Source organism: Callithrix jacchus, chromosome 21 (assembly GCF_049354715.1).
Source record: "Callithrix jacchus isolate 240 chromosome 21, calJac240_pri, whole genome shotgun sequence".
Taxonomy (NCBI): Eukaryota; Metazoa; Chordata; class Mammalia; order Primates; family Cebidae; genus Callithrix; species Callithrix jacchus.
The window spans coordinates 14,108,913-14,129,525 of NC_133522.1; positions in this window are offsets into that span (position 1 = coordinate 14,108,913).

Here is a 20,613-nt window from a genome sequence, read left to right on the forward strand (position 1 = left end):
CAGGAGAATTGTCTGAACCCAGGAGGTGGAGGTTGCCGTGAGCCGAAATCGCGCCATTGCATTCCAGCCTGGGTAACAAGGGCGAAACTCCGTCTCAAAAAAACAAAAACAAAAACAAAAAACTCAGTGAGGTGGGTGGCATTACCTAACTCTAATACACAGAATTGGCAATTAAGATGCCCAAAAGGCACCGAATTTTTTTTTCTAGATAGTAATTAAGAATTTAAAGCTAGATGTGCCTTATTAAACGTATCTGCCTTCTTTAAAATATATTACAGTAGTTTGGTGCTTTGGGGCTAGTAATTTAATACCTCAACTATTTATAGACTTAACCTCTAAAAAAATTAATAACAAAATTAATATTAAAACAAATACAGCCATGTAGAACTTGGGGTAAAATATCACATGTAAACACCTCTATATTTAGTATATATTTAATATATTTACTTTTTAAATGTTCATGTTATTTTAAAGCTATTCATCACATGACATAGAATAGTTTATGATACTCTGACATTCAAATTGTCTGAATTTTATATTTTAAGAGTATTATCTGTATTGTAAAATCAGTGCAATAGGTTTGAGTAAATTTGAGTGAGTTTGCTTTGATTTTATAGTGTTGACCTTAAATATTACTGTTTATCATTTTCCCGAGTGGTACCTACTCAAGATTCAAAGTTCATGAGGGCTTTTGATTAAAAACAAATAATGTTACCCTAAATAAAATTTTACAGTGGTGTGAGACAGAATTAGACCACCATTAACTTCACATAAATGAGGCTGCAAAGTAATATTCGTTCAATTTTAAACTTTTGAAGCAGAAATTCAAAAAATTAATTTAAAATGTCGTTTTGATATTCATTGCATTGTTTGACAACTAGTAAATTGTAAATATTACAAAGGGTTGCACGTATTCCAGTAGATGAAGATAGTCACATAGTAAGAAATGTTCTTATGAGAACACTTTCATGATATAAATCCCCAAGTTTTTAAGCATGAAGTTTGAGAATACAGAAGGAAACCACATATATGTTAGCTATGTGACATAATTTCAAATGCAGTATAAATTTTAATGGCTTTATGTATTAAGATTTTTATCATAAATTTCAGAGATTTTTGGTCTTATTTGGGAATTCAAAGTGTTTTAATTGGTTTATTTTCACAGTCTAAGAAAATTCTCTTGATTTCTATTTCATCAAGTATCAGACAAAGGGATGTTGATATCTTCAAGGAAGATGATATTATTCTTTATATCTGTTTCATTTTTCTAATTATATATTTGTCCAATTGAAAGAAACACAGATTCAAATATGTAAAATATACTTGTTTTCTGTAGTCCTTATTTTAAGAAGTAAAAACCTTAGGAAAACCATGAACAAAATATTCTTAGGGCATTTTAAATTAGTAGTACTTAGAATAACAGTTTAATAAAATGATAGCATTATTAAGTGGAACATCATGATTTTTAATCTAGGAGCTAATGATGGGCTTTAAAATATGTACAAAATGACTTCTTATGAAGCTTATAAATAATAACTAACAGTGGTCTTTGAATTTTGCAAGTCAACTTATCACTTAAAAAAGAGACAATTTAAAAGCTTACCAACAAAGCTTGAACATGAGATGTATGTCTTTAAATTAATAAATGAAATTTGCCCACTTATTAATTAGAATATGATGTAATGGTCAGAATCCAGCTATTGCAATGCTGTAGAAAACAAACTTGGGAACCGGACACTCGCAATACCTTCCACAAATGACATTATACAAGAAATAATTCAAAAGCTGAAGATAGATTGTTTTCTCTATTAATCAAACTCTCTGATTTATTTAGCCTAATCTTATTTGGCCAATAGAAAAAAAAAAATGAGCAGTCTATAGTGGAAAATGAAAGTAATTTGACTACAGAGAAATCCTATCACTTCAGGCAATGACTTGTGATAATTCATTAAATATAAAGAAATAAGTAGAAAAGAGTTGCTTTAAGGGCTTTGATATTTTATTGAAATTGATGGTTTTTGTTAAGAAACAAATGGGTCATAGCAGTAAGCCAGTAGAAATCACTACATGTTATTTCCAGTTTTTACTTCCATGTGGATTTATTTTGCACAAAGTTATGCCCTGATGTCACCAAATGTTATTAACAGATATGGAAATTTTGTCATCAAAACCTCAACAAACACTATGTGCCCTCAAGCTTCGTTTTATAACTTGCTGTGAGTTGTACACTGTGTTAATGCAATTCATTATATATACTGAGCCTTAGTATTATCAGCTAACAACATGGGATATATAAAATCTTAAAAAGGCTAAAAAGAAAAAAAAACTAAATAAAACTTTTCATATACAGAAGAGAAATTTCTTCTGAAAAACTCAGCAACTACAGCCTACAAAATACTAATGGTTGTATTATAAATGAAAGCTTCTTTTGTTAGCTAAAAGCCTTTTAGAAGCTATAAAATCATTATCCACTTATGATAAATGAGTACCGCATGGTAAAAACTGGTCAATTCCTACCCCAAGTAGGGTATTCGTACAATTTTGCCAACCACTGAATAAATTTACAAAGGGTTAACATTTTTTTTTAAATGGCTGTCAGGTGTGGAAGATAACCCCGACAGGAGGTATTCATTTTATGTGATCAGTTTGGTTTTCATCCGTAGTCAGTTCCCTGATGTGATGTTAAACTGTTTTTATGTAAAAAGAAATGTCCAGTAAAGCATAATGAGTAAGAGAGAGATGATGCAGGGGTTCTTTTATATATATACATTTAAGTTCTATGGTACATGAGCCGACCCTGCAGGATTGGTACATAGGTATACGCATGCCATGGTGGTTTCCTGCATCTATCCCCTCATCATCCACATTGGGTATTTCTCCTAATGTTATTCCCCCACAATCCTCCCACCCACTGCTATCCTTCACCTAGCCTACCCACCACCTAACAGGCCCTGGTGTGTGATGTTCCCCTCCTTGTGTCCATATGTTCTTGTTTTCTGATACCCACGAGGTGTTTGCTTTTCTGTTCCTGTGTCAGTTTGCTAAAAATGATGATTTCCAGCTTCCTTCTTGTGCCTGCAAAGGACTTGAATCATCCTTTTTATGGCTGCATAGTATCCCATGGTGTATATATGCCACAGTTTCTTTATCCATTCTATCACTGATGAACATTTGGGTTGGTTCCAAGTCTTTGCTATTGTAAACAGTGCTGCAATGAACATACCTGTGCATGTGCCTTTATAATAGAATGATTTATACCTTTGGATATATATCCCATAATGGGATTGCTGAGTCAAATGGTATTTCTATTTTTTAGATCCCTGAGGAATTTCCACTCTGTCTTTCACAATGGTTAAACTAATTTACCCTCCCACCAACAGTGTAAAAGGGTTCCTATTTCTCCATACCCTCTCCAGCATCTGTTGTGTCTCCAGATTTTTTAAAGTGCAGGAGTTCTGAATTACTCCCAGTCCATATAAGAAAATCATCAAACCAACCATGTCATGGACTGCATTCATCTCTAGTAGAAGTTCTAATAAATTAAAGACAAAACACTGTATTTTTGACTATCTGAATGAGAATGAGAAGAAAAAAGATTTAAATAATTAAACAGAAAATAAATTCTAAGCAAAGAAAGAAACATTTATTAGAATTCAAAAGTAAACTCACAGATAGTTATATTTATAGAGCTACATTATCATGTAAGAACAAGGAGTCATCAATGCTGTTTTCATTTCTAGGTGAGAAAACAGAAGCTGGGAAGTTAAATGACTTGTGGGAGCCAACCACCCATTGGTGGAGGAGCAAGGATGGAGATATGGGTCTTGTAACCAAGATATTTTCTCATTAAATACTAGCATGTTAACAGGAATGATGCAATAAAAAGGTCTTTCCTCTTTTCATTGAATCATCCCTGATAACTTGCTGGTACTTGATGGTGCTCTAGAGATGTTAAAATGATTTGAGTTTCAATTGCCTGGTGAGAGAACTGCGAATGTGAGTTGGACTGTAGAGTCCGGTGGAAAGTTTTGCTTGGTAAAGTAGTACACACCATATTGTCAGTGTTTGCACCGTTTATCGCATTTGTCTTATTATTTCAGCAATGAAGGCATATGTATACAGCCTTGCAACATACTTCATTCAGGCTGTGTCTAAATGAAGCAAAAATAAATAAATAAGTAAACACATTAGTTACCAGGTTTTTACTGCTATTTGGCCTGAAGAAAATAATGTATTATATTGTTTTCCTTTCTCTCATGAATAAAAGGTTTATTTTTAAAAGATTATGAGTAGTAAAAACATTATTGATCTATTTATACTCAATGTTATTTTAACTTTAGCATTAATAAAGGTAAAAATAAAATCTTCGATGAAGGAAAGCATTATTTATTGTTTCAGATCCATTTTAAATCTTTGCAATTTAAGAACAAAAAAAATTAAATAATAGTTTACATCAATACTAAAATAAAGGTCCACATTGTTTTTTTTTTTTTTTTTTTTTTTTTTTAGGCTAAGTTTCACTCTTGTTACCCAGGCTGGAGTGCAATGGCACGATCTCGGCTCACTGCAACCTCCGCCTCCTGGGTTCAGGCAATTCTCCTGCCTCAGCCTGCTGAGGAGCTGGGATTACAGGCACGCACCACCATGCCCAGCTAATTTTTTGTATTTTTAGTAGAGACGGGGTTTCACCAGGTTGACCAGGATGGTCTCGATCTGTTGACCTAGTGATCCACCCGCCTCGGACTCCCAAAGTGCTGGGATTACAGGCTTGAGCCACCGCGCTCGGCCAGGTCTGCAGTTTTTTTTTATTAAAATTGTTAGAAAACAAACTCCTCCACTTTTCAAAAATTTTTGTTCAGTTTCAGTTATTTGTGTTAATTTAAAAGATGTATTTAAACAACCAAGGAAGAAAAAAGCCATTCTAATTTAGAGTTACCACAATATGCAGCTGGTGATGCTTTGCACAGAATTTAAAACTTGGTCAGAAATTATGCAGCTAAGAATAGATAAAATGGAGTTGATAGAACTTAAGACAATGCTCTTTCACTCTCTGTCATTTTCAAGTTGAATAACTGGGTATGAGAGTGTATATATCTAGATGTGTATCTCTAGATGCCATCTATTTACATATGTCTATGTCTACATATATAGATGTATATACATATATATATATCTATATATATAGACATCTAGATATATCTAGATGTATATATCTATATATATAGACATATATATAGCTATATATAGACATATATATATTTATAGATGTATATATCCCATAAAGCAGACAATTCTAAAACAAATCAAGTAAAAGTTAATTTGTACTTTAAAAATGACCATAAAAAGAATCTCTTTAAAGTTTCTAGCACCACCTTCTAAATTTTGACATTAATGTATTTTCTTCTTAGTAACAAATTTTTATGCCTGAAGAACTTATAGAAAGTATCTAGCTGTATTATGGCCAGAAGCTTGAGACGATGAGAATTATGTTCTCTATCATGCCATGTTTGGTACGCAGTCTTAGGGGCTGTTTTGCTTTGTTTATTTACCTATTCTTGTTGGCGTATTTATGTACTTGCCCTTTAATTTTGAATATCTCATTTCACCTTGCACTTAGATTTAGCCATCCTGCTTTTTGGTAGAAAAGGATAAATGACTTTTACAATATGATAATTAATAAGTCCAGAATAAAGATATTGGGTAAATAAGCAACGTAATTCTATGAAAAGATAGGACTCTTCATATGGTTCTAGAAAAAGTGACTCATTGATAAAAATAGAAACACTTAGGGCCGGGCACAGTGGCTCAAGCCTGTAATCGCAGCACTTTGGGAGGCCGAGGCGGGTGGATCACGAGGTCAAGAGACCGAGACCATCCTGGTCAACATGACGAAACCCCGTCTCTACTAAAAATACAAAAAATTAGCTGGGCATGGTGTCACGAGCCTGTAATCCCAGCTACTCAGGAGGCTGAGGCAGTAGAATTGCCAGAACCCAGGAGGCGGAGGTTTTGGTGAGGCAAGATCCGGCCATTGCACTCCAGCCTGGGTAACAAGAACGAAACTCCGTCTCAAAATAATAATAATGACAACAACAATAATAATAATAGTAACACTTAGAGATGTCTTTATTTTTATTGACTTATTGACATCTGCCTAATATCCACTAAATATAGGATTCATTAAACATGAAATATATTTCTTTTTACCCTTAACGATTACTATTTCTGACAATATCATTTAGCACATAGGAATAAACATAAGTTGTAAATGCCAAGTGCGAGATGGATTTTGACTGGCCATCTCCTGTAACTGTCTCTTGTCATTTCTAAATCAGGATCTACTTGTCAGTTCACATTTAACATGCACTAGAATTCATGTTAGCATTTGGGATGCTAACAGTTATTTACCTTCACTCTCTTTTTTGTTTTTACAGCTAAGATGTTTACTCATTTGGGGGCACTTTGGGCTGAATATGCAATGTTATGGATTTTCCTTTTACTTCCATTAAACAAATTTAATTTATTTAAATTAAATGTTTAAAATATATTTTTAAACTAAAAATTACCACTTGTATATACAGTGAACACCTGTATATACAGTGAAATTATTTAACTTAAATATTTAAGATATATTTTTAGAAAAAAGATGTTTTATATACAATAAACAGCCTTGTAAACTTAAAAGAAAGAAAAAACAAGGACAAAATGTTCTATTAAATATTAAATAAATGTCATTGTATGTATTTCTTTTTTAAAAAAGAATATTTGAATGCCAGCTCTATACCACTGAAAATATAGTGTCATATAGACTGATCCTGAGCAGAAAGAGCTCATTGTGTCATGAAGGGAAACATAAAGACATTACAACACTGAAAGGTACATTCCATTTTGGAGCTACTGTGTGTAATGGGTAATGAAAAATTCAAAGAAGGAATCCCTAATTTAATTTGAAAAGGTTAGGCAAAACTTCACGGAGAACATGACATCGGAACCTTTGAAAGAAATGTCTGAGTTTGACCAGAATATGTATATTGAAGGTTAGAAATTCCAAGTAGAATTCAATAGTCATTGCCGAGCTTAGAATGTACAGTTTGTTTATGAAAACAAACAACTCCATTCAACTTGATTGTCACCTCTGGGGTAGCTGCTCTGCTCAGCCTGAATCAATCTTTCCTCTGAGTAGCCTATTTGCCACCTTTCATGTGCTGCCGTTTGATTTCTGCCTTGTGATTTTTCTAGAGAACGTGTTTGTTGAAGGTAACTGAGGTACTCATTATAAATTCATAAAACAGTTATTTAGAATTGCACAACAGAGAGAAAGAAAGAAAATTATCTCCTTTTCAACCAGAGACATAACTGGATAAAATGAAGCTAGTCATTGATGTCAATTAAGAATATGAGAGAATGTAATATTATTGATATTATGAAAATAAACATATTAGAATTTTTATGGTTATAACAAGTCACACAAAATGTTCCACTTGCTATTCTTTTTGAATCCTATCATACATCAAAATTTCCATTTTTGTTTAGATATTCTATCTTTTCAAATATTATCTCCACTTTTCCCTTACAAAATTCTTCTATTGTGAGAAAGTAGAATAATCTGCCAATCAATGCATTGATATTGAAAAGGTCAAACATTTTTCCATGGAAACGTTCAGTCATTGTGTTCTTTGTTCCTCAGATTCTTTGGAGCCACAATTAATTCAATTAAACTAACTCTAAAGCTGTGGATTGTCATAGATCATAACCTTTCAAAATGTCTGTGTGTTGTTCCTCAAATTCACCATAGTTAGCATATTTTAATAGTATCACACAATGGAAAATGATTAAGGAGTCTTGGGGATTAAGAAAGCATGCTAGGCCCCTGCCAATTACATTATAAAGGGAATGAGAAGGATGGTATTTCAAGACAGACAGATATCAACATACTGAATAACATACAAACAGATCAAGAATGATGGAGATAAATATACGAAGTGACAAATCAACCCAAAACATTTATCATGTTGGCATTACGATTCACCTTTACTTCTTCAGATTCATTTATAGGCAAAAGAACAGTATTGAGTAAAATAATCTTGCATCTTAATGAACACAGGAAGGAAGAAAAACTAGTATCAATATTTTTAACTTCAAAATGGGTGTATTTTTATTAGTGAATTATTTGGCACTTTCATTTGTTTCTACCAGTGGAAGATAATTTTTATCTGGGATCTATTATGTTAACTACATGTAGGGCTGGATTATCCTGAAATAAGTAGAGTTCTGTAAGAAGATTGAAATTCTGTGAATGCAATATTAGTTTGAAAATTTCTCTGATGCTTACTAGTACTTTATTTTAAGTACATTTTGAACAACAAATTTTTAAACAAAAATTGTATTTCTGAGATTTCATGATGATCAGATTTAACCACAATTTATAACTTAATGTAAGGTTTTTTTTAATCACATAGGTGAACATTCAATAATACAGAAATTTTGGAAAATTGAAAGAAACCTCTTATTCATATTTTTTTTAGTAAAATACAAAGTTTCATAGTTCTATGTGGTTCTTCCTCAAATTTTTGTATGGTTGTATACATTTTGACATTCTAATATAGACCTAGTAGGTGTATTGTGTTTATTTAATCAGACCCATGATAATTCAGCAATAAATATGTTTCTTCTTAGAGTTTTTTCTCTATGTTTGAACTATTTACTTAAGCATTTGTTCTCAGAAGAAAGATTTTATGGGAACTGCTGTATAGAGGAAGATAATCAGAACGTTAAATGGGTGCAGTTAGTTGCTATTTTCCTTTCAATAATGTTGCTATATATTGATATAGTAATAACATTTGATTTTCTTTATATGCGCATGTGTATATATGTATATTTTAATTTATATTATATATATTATGATATATAATAATATATACAATATACCATATTTAATAAATATATGTTTACATATAATAAATCATTATTTTATAATAAATACATAATACATATGTAGACACATTTTATGTATATATGTACATATATTTATTATGCAATTTTTCATTTTTATTAAAAAATTGTCTTTATAAATAGGCTTATTTATGGGTTGAAGTATATCACCTTAAAACATATATTAAACTCCTAACTCTTGATACTTCATAGTGTGACTTTAATTGGAAATAGGTTCTTTGCAGATGTGATTATATAAAATGGGGTCATACTAGAGAGAAAGGTGGTGTGTGTCCAAGAAGAGAAGAGTTACAGAAACACACAAGTGTAGAACACCATGAAATACAAATGCTGCAGCTGTAGTCCATGCAATGCTAAAAATACCAACCAACCTCAGGAATCTGAAAGAGGCAACGCTAGAGATTCCAGAGGGCATTTGGTCCTGCCAAACCTTGATTTCAGACTCTAGCATCTAGAACTATAAGATAATACATTTCTGGTTGTTTTAAGCTGCCCAGTTTGTGGTAGTTTGTTTCTTAGCCCTGGGAAACTAAGATAAGCGTTGCCCATTTAATCAAAGTCTATGCATGTTGCAGATTGTCAGTATTTTAAGATTTTATGAGAAATATTGTTGTGCAATATATTAATCATCTGAGAAAATAAAAGCATGCTCCATTCTCCTTCCCAAGTCTCCCACAGTATCTCTTTAAGGATTAAGGAAACAATAATCGAAATCCTTAAGTGGCATATTACAAAGCACTTACCCAGAAGGTCAAGGTATATGTGAAGTAAAGAAATCACAGCAGCGTTAAGATCCTAAAGAACATTGTGTTTGAACAAATAAAGATAGTTTGCAGAGAAAAAACATATAATTATGAACAACAAAATAGGATTTAATTATAACATAATTAATGTGAGGGAAAAGAAACATTGAATCTCTAGCCATTAAAGGCTCTTGAAAATGTCAGACTCATATGATCCTCTCAGTTGGATACAGCAAAAATAAAAGAGAGTGTTTTATGGAGCATCTCTAAGAGGTATTGCTGACCATCCTAAGACATTTTCAGGGCTCCTATGTAAAAATCTAGGAAATATGATGATTTTTATTTGCCCAGGTGAGAGTTTACTCATGGATGAGAGCCAGAGCATTTGCTAGGTTGACACTGCAGGGTATGAAAACACCACAGATGGTAGTAGGTTAAGAGTTATGATGTGATCAGTGGGAGATACACTAAGAATCTCAGAAGGCTAGTTTCACAGGAGACAAATGTGTGCCCTCGGTCCAAATGATGTTCTACTCCCATGCTAGCATCAGGCATCACCAAAGGCAAACGTAAACTGTTTTCTTCCTGTTACTTCTGAGAGACATCTGAAACTTTGTGGAACATCCCCAAAACTTCCATGCCTGGAGGACACTTGGGCCCCTCGAGATGGTGAATCATCTATGAAAACCTGAGCTCGAGTCTTAATCTGTCCTTCAGGTCTATATTAAATCATGAATTGAAAATATAGATTTAAATCCATTATTATTATTATTATTTTTTTTTGCTGAGGTTTACAATCTAAGTTGTATACAGGGAAATAAAGTCCTTGATTTGCAAAAGTGACTGAGCATGTAAATCAAGTGGGTATCATGGCTTAACTTTATTTCTTCAGGTACATTTATAAGAATAGAAATATTATTGAGTGAGTAAGATAACCTTTTTTTTTTTTTTTTTTTTTTGAGACTGAGTTTCGCTCCTGTTACCCAGACTGGAGTGCAATGGCGCGATCTTGGCTCACCACAACCTCCGCCTCCTCGGTTCAGGCAATTCTCCTGCCTCAGCCTCCTGAGTAGCTGGGATTACAGACACGCACCACCGTGCCCAGCTAATTTTTTGTATTTTTAGTAGAGACGGGGTTTCACCATGTTGATCAGGATGGTCTCGATCTCTTGATCCACCCGCCTCGGCCTCCCAAAGTGCTGGGATTACAGGCTTGAGCCACTGCGCCCGGCCGATAAACTTGCTTTTTAATGAATGCAAGAGGTGGGGAAAAATAGAATCAATATTTTTAACTTCAAAATGGTTATATGTTTGTTATTGAATTATTTGGCACTGACAATGTCATAAAAAGGAGGAAAATAGTATCAATATTTTTAACTGGGTTATATTAATTATAGACTATAATAATTATGTAGTGATTTTTAACACATTAGAAAAGAGCCATGACCCTTAACATAAATAACACAACTTTAATTCGATGGAAGTATCAAATTCTTTCCTACAGAACTCTGATAATTCAGAGAAATACGTGTTAAGTATAGCAGATGTAGCAGGCATACTTCTCAACTAACAGTTCTCTTTCTACTGACAATTTTCTAGGTTTAATCTGAAATTAACTGCCTCTTTTTGGAGAGCTAAATTTTTTATTTAGTGAAGACAGTGACTTGTTTTCTAGAAAATTCTATCATTCAAAATGTATTGTCTCTTCAATAATATAAAACCAATTTTTTAATTAATAGAGATATTTCATTTAGTAAAAAAGCTGACTCTTTCTTTTATCTTTTCATTCAAATTTGAGCTGTTAGGAAGCTCTAAAATTCCTCTGTAACATACTCATTTTCTGGGGAAAAGTCACATTTTCATTGCTGAATTCTCTTACAATAGCAAAAAATATTTCACAGTTTAAACTATGCTCGTTTTTTTCCCGATGCTCAGAAATATTAGTTTTTAATTGTCTGTGTGCCGTGTTACAGACATGCTTAAATCAATGGGCAAAGTTTACCTATTCCAAGAATGTAACTTGGTTTTCATTGTAAGTAAGTGATAATTTTCCTGTTATTAGAGAAATTCAGATGAATGATGCCTGTTGCTATAAGTATCTTAAGTATAAAAATATTCCTCCAAATATATTTATGCCTTTTCATTCATATTCGTCATTCTGAAAATTCTGCTTTATTTCTATACAATTCTAATATATACTAAACATTAAATTGATATAAACATTTATGCAGCTTATATAGGAAACAATGCAGATCTTCACTATATAATATAATTATCCTTCAAATAGATACTTTGTATACAAAGCCATTTATTTAAATGTAAAACTTCCTCCTACTAGAGTAAAAACAATTTCCAAGAAATACCCATAAAATATTTGCTTTCATAAGCATAAAATAAATCTTTACATTGAGTTAATAAAGTCAAGAAAAATATCAGGCAAAAACTGTTTTTATGAAACAGCCCTGCAGAATTTGGAATATTTAGATATGGAATATATCTCAATATGAGCAGTATACAAATGAGGAGTTAGAAGAAAATAAGGTTCTGCAATATTAATCCGATATGAATGGAAAATAAATAGATGGAGCTGTCAAATTCAATGATAAATACTGTATTTTCTGATTATCCAAGAAAAACTAGCTTTATTTCTGTGTTTACCTGCCTTACCATTATGCATATCCATCACTTTTGTAATTTTGCACTCTGACTATATGTAACTCTGAGGCAAGGGAGTAGCTAACCTCACTTTGATCTTTAAAATTTTTTTGACATTGTGTTCTTGAGATGATTTCTTAAAGATTGAAGTTATCATCAGATACAGTTTAAACATCTTGAATTTACATTGATTGGCTTTGGAAATACACACTCCCTACAATGTATTGGATATTATGTATAAAGTAAACCATCAGGAAGGAGGGAGCATATGTAATGGCAAGTTGAAACAAATCATTTAGCATGGTGACAGTATTTGTAAAAGCAGCCCCTTGCGTGTGATACTTTTGTCATGCACATGTCTGATGTGGTTCTGGAGCGCACGATTGGTGAGCTAGTCATGTCCCCTGTGTTTGGAGAGTAGTGAAGCATGACAGTCCATGTGCTATTTTAGGCTTTTTCTGTTATCCATGATGACAGCATCTGATAGCATGTCTGGTTTTAACCATTTTCCTGAAGTAAGTCTAAATGGTTGTGATGTCTCTCCAATTTCCCACCAACCAATTGTTTGGGAACTTGACTTTATTTTTATTAACCCCAAAGGTCTTTCCATTTGTTTAGTTCTCCCAAACAGTATCCAACTTTCAGAATTCAGGAAAATTGATGGGGCGCAGTCTTGTACAATAAACTACCTTGTAAGATTTCCTTAAAAGCTTTAGCACTTAAGGAAAATCAATAGTGCTTGATGTGGTTTTGTAGCTTTCAGTCTTTTAAACATGAAATTCAACCTGAGCCGTTGCTATCCGTAGTTTAGTTATACTTCAGCCATCTAGAAAGGTGAATGGCTTGGTTCGTCATCTGCCGTGGATTCACCCACATTGACAGGGTTAATGAGTTTTAAATTTCTAGCTTTATATTTTATTTACAAATAAATAATGAGTATCAAAGAAAGGATCTATTATATGTAACCACAATATGAAGTGGAAAGCTAGTTTATTTATTAACAAAGTTTGTATTATCAGAGTTTTCCAGAAAAGCATAACCAATAAGATATGCATTGATCAAGATTTATTGTAAAGAATTGGCGCACACTATTATGGACTCCAGAAAGTCCAAAATCTGCAGGGTGCATCAACAAACTGGAGAGCCTGGAAGAGCCTATGTACAAAAAAGCTTTCTGCTGCAGAACCCACGGGAGCCAACGCTACAGATGAAATCCGAAGGCGATCTGCAAGGGAATTCTCCCTCGCTCCTGAATATGCAGTCTCTTTGTTCTATTGAGACGTTGAGCTGACTGAAGCCCATCTACATAACGGAGGGCAATCTGCATCATGCGAAGTCCACTAATTTAGATGTTAATCCTATCCAAAAAACACACTCACAGAAACACTCAGAATAAAATTTGACCAAACGTCTGGGCACCCTCTGGCCCAGCCAAGTTGGCACATAAAATTAACCACTACCAAGCTCATTCTGATGTTGGTGGAATTTAAACAAATCTGGACATACTTGGTAAATCTATGTCATGAACACACAATTAGTATAAATGTATGGAAACTGGGGACCCTAAAGAAAGGGAAACCACATTCCATCTCTGATGCTTTGGACATTGCTATGCCTACCCTTTGGAACTGATGCTAAAAAGTCAACCGGCTTTGGGAGGCCAAGGCGGGTGGATCACGAGGTCAAGAGATCGAGATCATCCTGGTCAACATGGTGAAACCCTGTCTCTACTAAAAATACAAAAAATTAGCTGGGCATGGTGGTGCATGCCTGTAATCCCAGCTACTCAGGAGGCTGAGGCAGGAGAATTGCCTGAACCCAGGAGGGGGAGGTTGCATGAGCCGAGATCGCGCCATTGCACTCCAGCCTGGGTAACAAGAGCGAAACTCCGTCTCAAAAAAAAAAAAAAAAAAAAAAAAAAAGAAGTCAACCTGTATGGGAATAATAAATAAATTAATTAATTAATTTTAAAAACATGACTATCATGGTTCACAGATAAGCCCATAGTATTTATGTATGGGTTCGGCCAAAGTTACTGAGTGTAATATGATGAACACATTCATAGATTGCAGAAAGAGAAAGGTTTATTTTCAGGAAACTGTGACACAAGCTATTTACATGAAGGGAAGGTCATATTCTTCAAGTTTATCATGGAGTATCTGTCTCCCTTAGAGTCCTGTTTGCATGTCTCAATGCTCAGCAAAATGGATAGAGAGATTGGCAGGCAGAATAGAAGTGGAACTGGGCAGGTTACTCAAACCCGGGTTGCAGCAAGAATGAAGAAATTAATGGTCACGTGCTGTAAGTTGGTACATTACACAAACAGTACAAAATTGAATTCATGTGTATGTGTAAGAAAGCCCTAAAAATTCAATGATGTCTTTATGTAATGGAATACTTATAATCACTAGAATGCAATGAGGTTTGTCCATGTATATAGGCATGGAACCAACTCTACATCATGTTTGGAGCTTTGGAAGAAAATTATTGCCATATTTGGTAAAAGGCAAGGGTAAAAATGTCACGTATACTCAAAAATAATAATAATTTAAATGGCATGCTCTGTCTTCAGAAATCATGCAGATAAAATTATTATATACTATTCTTACAAACATTAAAATTATAAATTTATAAATAGGCATCAACCAATACCACCTTGATAGTGACACAAATTTTATGATACACAATTTTGAAGTAACATATACCAAAACAATGTTATATAATTTTGTGGTTTTTGTTTTTGTTGTTATATTTTGAGACTGAGTCCCATTCTGTCACCCAGGTTGTAGTACAGTAGCCTGATCTTGCCTCACAGAAACCTCTATCTCCTAGGTTCCAGTGATTCTCATGCCTCAGCTTCCCAAATGGTCAGGACTGCAGGCATGCACCACCACACCTAGCTAATTTTTGTATTTTTAGTAGAGATGGGGTTTCACAATGCTGGCTAGCTGCTTCTCAAACTCCTGGCCTCAAGTGTTTCTCCTGTCTTGGCCTCCTAAAGTGCTGGGATTACAGGTGTGAACTGCCATACCAGCTCATAATTTAAGTTTTGAAAGACAAATTTCAGAATGTTTGACAAATCAAGGAACTATTAATTCATTTGTTTGATAGACAATGTTTTAGGAAAATCAAAACTATGTTTTACTTGAATAGTTTTAGAACTTTGATAAATTTATGGTGAAATGGATGTAGAAGTGTAGTTTAAAAGAACATATGTGTGTGTGTGTCTGTGTGTATGTATACATATATACATAATTCAAAAAATTTACTTTCAGTATGTTAGAGCTTTATTATTCAACAAAATTTTTACTATAAATTATGTTATAATTTTCAAAGAGAACATTAAATAGCACCTATTATAATCCCAGGTTTATGTAACAATTTGTATAGATTACCAGATATGCAAAATCTATTATTAATATTCTCTGTTGCAATCATGGAATAAAAAAGCAATAAAACTTAGAGATCTAGATTTTGCAAACTTTCTTTTTATTTCTTAGGATGTGTATAGTTGGCTATAGGAAATCTAGATTTTTCAAACTTGTTTATTTCTTCAGATGTGTATAGTTGGTTATTTTGCTTAACTATTTTAACTCAACAAACTAAGCTGTAAAAAAAAAAATAAACAAGAAAAGTGTTATATTTCATGTTTATCTCTGGATATTTGTGAGGGACTTAAATATTGATTTCCCAATAATACTCTCATCAACAAATGATTTTCAAATACTATAAAAATATTTTAGAAGTTTTTGTTTGTTTGCTTGTTTTTTATAAACCTCTAAAACACTGCTTTTAAAATTTTTGTTTAAGAATCTGTAATTTAAAAAAAATGTTTACTGAAAACTTACTAGGAAGTAACACTGAAGAATAAAATATGAGTAATAGGTAGTCCATATTCTGAAAAAGTTTACAATCTTGTGACCATTATTACTTTTATTCAGGATAATTGCTACTTTCTCTAAAACTTTAGATGAATGATGCATAATGTCTTATATATTTTTTGTTATTTTGAAGTTTAATTAGGAAAACACTTGTCTAATCTTTTCATCAATGTTCTTAATTTACCTTTTCTACTTATAATATGGCCTCAAAACATTAATAAAAGAATTTTACAAAACAGAAAGTATAATGCAAAATCATTAAGATTATTTTTAATTGATTGTTTTAAATAATGTCTTTAAAAGATAATACTTGCCAGCATTAATGCTATTTTTGAAAAACCAAATCTGAGTTATTAAACATAAAAAAATACAGTAAAAATTTACCAAACAATGCAGATCATTTTATTTTTGCTTTTTAAAAAATTTACAACATAAATAAATGTCAGGTTGCATTTTTTCATATACAATAGTTCTGGTCTATTTTAAAGAAACTGAAACAAGAAAAAATGCAAGAGACATTATTAAGCAATGGCTATTCTATTTATAAGGTTGATTCAGACTCCACAGGAAATTGATCATTATCAGTCAATCTATGTTTTAATCTAGCACTACAAAGCATCATAAAATCATAAACACTTGTATGCCTCCGTACGTTTGTATTCTTTGTACAAATATTGTCTCCCATTTAATAAACTATTTTCAGGTTTGTCTACTCTCTTAGTCTGATAAACTTACATATCTGTTGTATACATTTCAAAGTATTATTTTGCTTATTATCAAGCAATCGCATAAAAGTACTACTTGCCTGGGAAAGGAGCAAACAACACATAAAAGTGTGTTCCAGGTAATTGCCTTACTGTATTCTAAGTGGGTTTTACTATATTACAGTATTTTGTTCACTCTTAAATTTTTCTTTACTTGCTGTTTTGTTACATTCCCTTCTTAAACATGTTTTAATCCACGTATTCAAATGTATGCTATGAGTCTATTTGATTTGAACATCTGCTTCACATATTTTACATAATAATCCCATGAGTACAAATTTAAAGAGTCTAACACTTATTTTATTGCTGAAATATAACTCTACACTATCTTTTCTTTATAAACACAGTCTTTTAAAACTTAACCTTTGTTCAAAAATCCTATTGTTTAGTTTATAATAACCTGAAAAGGCAAAGATCAATAAATCTTAAGAAATAGTCACATACTTTTGTGGAATGTTCTCTGTTCACAAGAACACAAGCAATTAAACACTGTATTTCTAACCTATATATTTAATATTTTTATATTGGTGAAATTTGATTCAATTTATCATTGAGTTTCATACAGTAGTAGTAAATGACACTAAAATATTATTATTTTATGGACCATACATACTGTTATATATCTATAAAAATTAAAAATAAAAACAAAATCAAAAACAAAAAAACAGAGATTGAAAATAACTATACACCATTAGGAAAATATTTTGGGGAATAAGCTCACTCATCCCCTAAATGAATGTTCATAACTATTGTGATGGCAATCATTTATTGGACTTTTCAATAGTGACTTGTCTGTGGAAAAATGACAATGTTTTTCATCCAGTCCCTAAACTTGGAAAGAAAATTAACTCAAATATTCACAAGTGCCAACTTCAAAGCAAGTTTTCCATGGTAACCGTACCTCAAAAGCCGGTGGTTGCAGATTTTTGCCAATTAGCAACTCCAAAGGGTGCTATTAGCTCCTTCAGAAACATAAGGGACATGGTTTTCATCTGTGATTGTTATTCCTCTTTTAGAGTTTGCCATGATAAAAGATGGAATCCACAACAGCATACCATTTAGTTCTTAATTATAATCATATAACTGGTTCTAAGGAGAACAGTACATATTATGATGTAGCGTTTTTCAATAAAGAATGATTGTCCTTGTTAAATCATCAGCATTAACCCAGCAGACTGTGCCACACACAATGCAAAAATCTAAACCTCATTAAACATCTAGACATCTAGATTATGCAGTTTTCTTAAATGTCTATCATCTAAGCAGTGAGCTAAGAATAAATGACACATACATAATAAAAAGCTTTACTATGATGAACATGGCAACGGGGAATACTGTAAGAATTATTCTTCATAACTAGACATTGACTACATATTTGAATTGCAATTACATGAATATTCAACTTCCAATTTTTTTCATTTCTATTACTTTTCTTGAAATCTTATCAGATATTCTCTTCTACAGATGATGCTCTGCATTATTAAGTCAACCATAATTCTAAAATTATTTTTCTGATGAATTAGCAGATATGATTTTATCGATCTGCAGCCAAGAATAAAATTGTTTTTCACTTAAAAGCATTTTGCATCTTTGTTATTAGCAAAACTTAAAAGCAGTTTGCTTTTTTATTATCAGCAAAAATTCCCATTGAGGCAAATGAAAAAATAATCACACTGTGATAGGAATAACATTGTTTACTTTGGGGTATATTTAAATGTTTGGGCAATGCTGCAATGATAGCAACTTAGTGTTGAGAATATTAATGTTATTACAATGATGTACTGTTATGATATAGTTCTAAAATTAATAAATTAAATAATCCTTACGCTAGACTATAAATTGTAGATATTCAAAATTACTCAAGGAGAAAAAAATCTTAAAATATTTTTTAAATCCCCTTCAAAAATTAGATCTCTATTTTTATACCAAATATATTTTTTACTAAGCAACTCCATAAAATAATATATATAACCTAGATTGAACACCAATTATGAAGAAGCTCTTTTAATATGAATTCTCAACCCAACAACCTGTCACAAATGAAATATGTGGAAAAGGCTTGTTAGTTTTCAAGTTCTGCTTTAATTAAGGCAAAAACAGCATTTTCATCACATCCAAGATAAGCAAAATTGAGGAGTGGCAATTTTTACCGCGCTCTTTTATCTTAGCCTTTTTGTGCTGCAATGTATATGTACAAATATAAAGTATGTATAATTTTCATTTTTTTAGAAGATTGAAACTATAAATTGCATTTCAAATTATTTCTTAGTTTCATGTTCATATACATATATAACAGAGATCACAAAAATACCTCTGAGAATAAAAACCAAAGAAAAGATTTGAATAACAGAAGGAAAACAATTGTGAAAACATTAAATTGTTTAGAAATATCATGTTTCAAAAGGAAAGGTGCTGATGATGCTAGGAAATCTTATTATTCTGGAATATACATTGTTGAGGACACAAAATATAAAATACACTGTTACATGTTTTAAAAAAAACTAAATTTCCTATTCAAGTAATTTTGATCTTTCATATACTTTTATATGCTCTGCCTGTCACCTTTTTCTCGAAGAAAAAAAGAGCATAGTGGTTTGTTTTATTAACAAGCAAAAACTGTATATTTTTATGGTATACAACATGATGTTTTGATATACATATATATTATGGAATTACTAAATCAAGATATTTCACAAATGCATTACCTCACATATTCACTTTTTGTTATGATAACATTTCATGACAGTATTTTTTTTTTATTTTCATTTTTGAGATGGAGTTTCAGTCTGTCACCAGGCTGGAGTGCAGTGGTGCTATCTTGGCTCACTGCAAAGTCTGCCTCCTGGATTCAAGCAATTCTCTTGCCTCAGCCTCCCAAGTAGCTGGGACTATACGCACGTGCCACCACACACAGACAATTTTTGTATTTTTAGTAGAGACAGCTGTTGGCCAGGATGGTCTCATTCTTTTGACCTCATGATCCACCCACCTCGGCCTCCCAAAGTGTTGGGATCACAGCCATGAGTCATTGTGCCTGGCCCGTGGGTATACTTTTACCAATTTTCAAATATATAATAGTTAATGTGACAGACAATTTCTTGAATCTATCTCTCTAATCTAATTGAAATGTTGTGTCCTTTAACCAAGATCTGCACAATCCCAAAAAAGTATAATCTTAAGAGAGTACCCCTATCTAAAGTAGACACAATATTGTATGGATTGAAAAATACATACAAGTTTCTATGCCGAGAATGTTATTACCTAGGTCATCTTCCAGGGTGTTATGGTTTTAGGTTTTACATGTAAATCTTTTTTTTTTTTTTTTTTTTGAAGACCGAGTTTCACTCTTATTGCTTAGGCTCGAGTGTGTTGGTATGACCTTGGCTCACTGCAACCTCCACCTCCCGGGTTCAAACAATTCTCCTGCCTCAGCCTCTTGAGTAGCTGGGATTACAGGCATATACCATCAAACCCAACTAATTTATATAGTTTTTTGTAGAGATGGGGTTTCACCATGTTGGCCAGGGTGATCTAGAACTCCTAACCTCGGAATCTACCTGCCTCAGGCTCCCAAAATCCTGGGATTACAGGCCTGAGCCACCGTGACCAGCCACATTA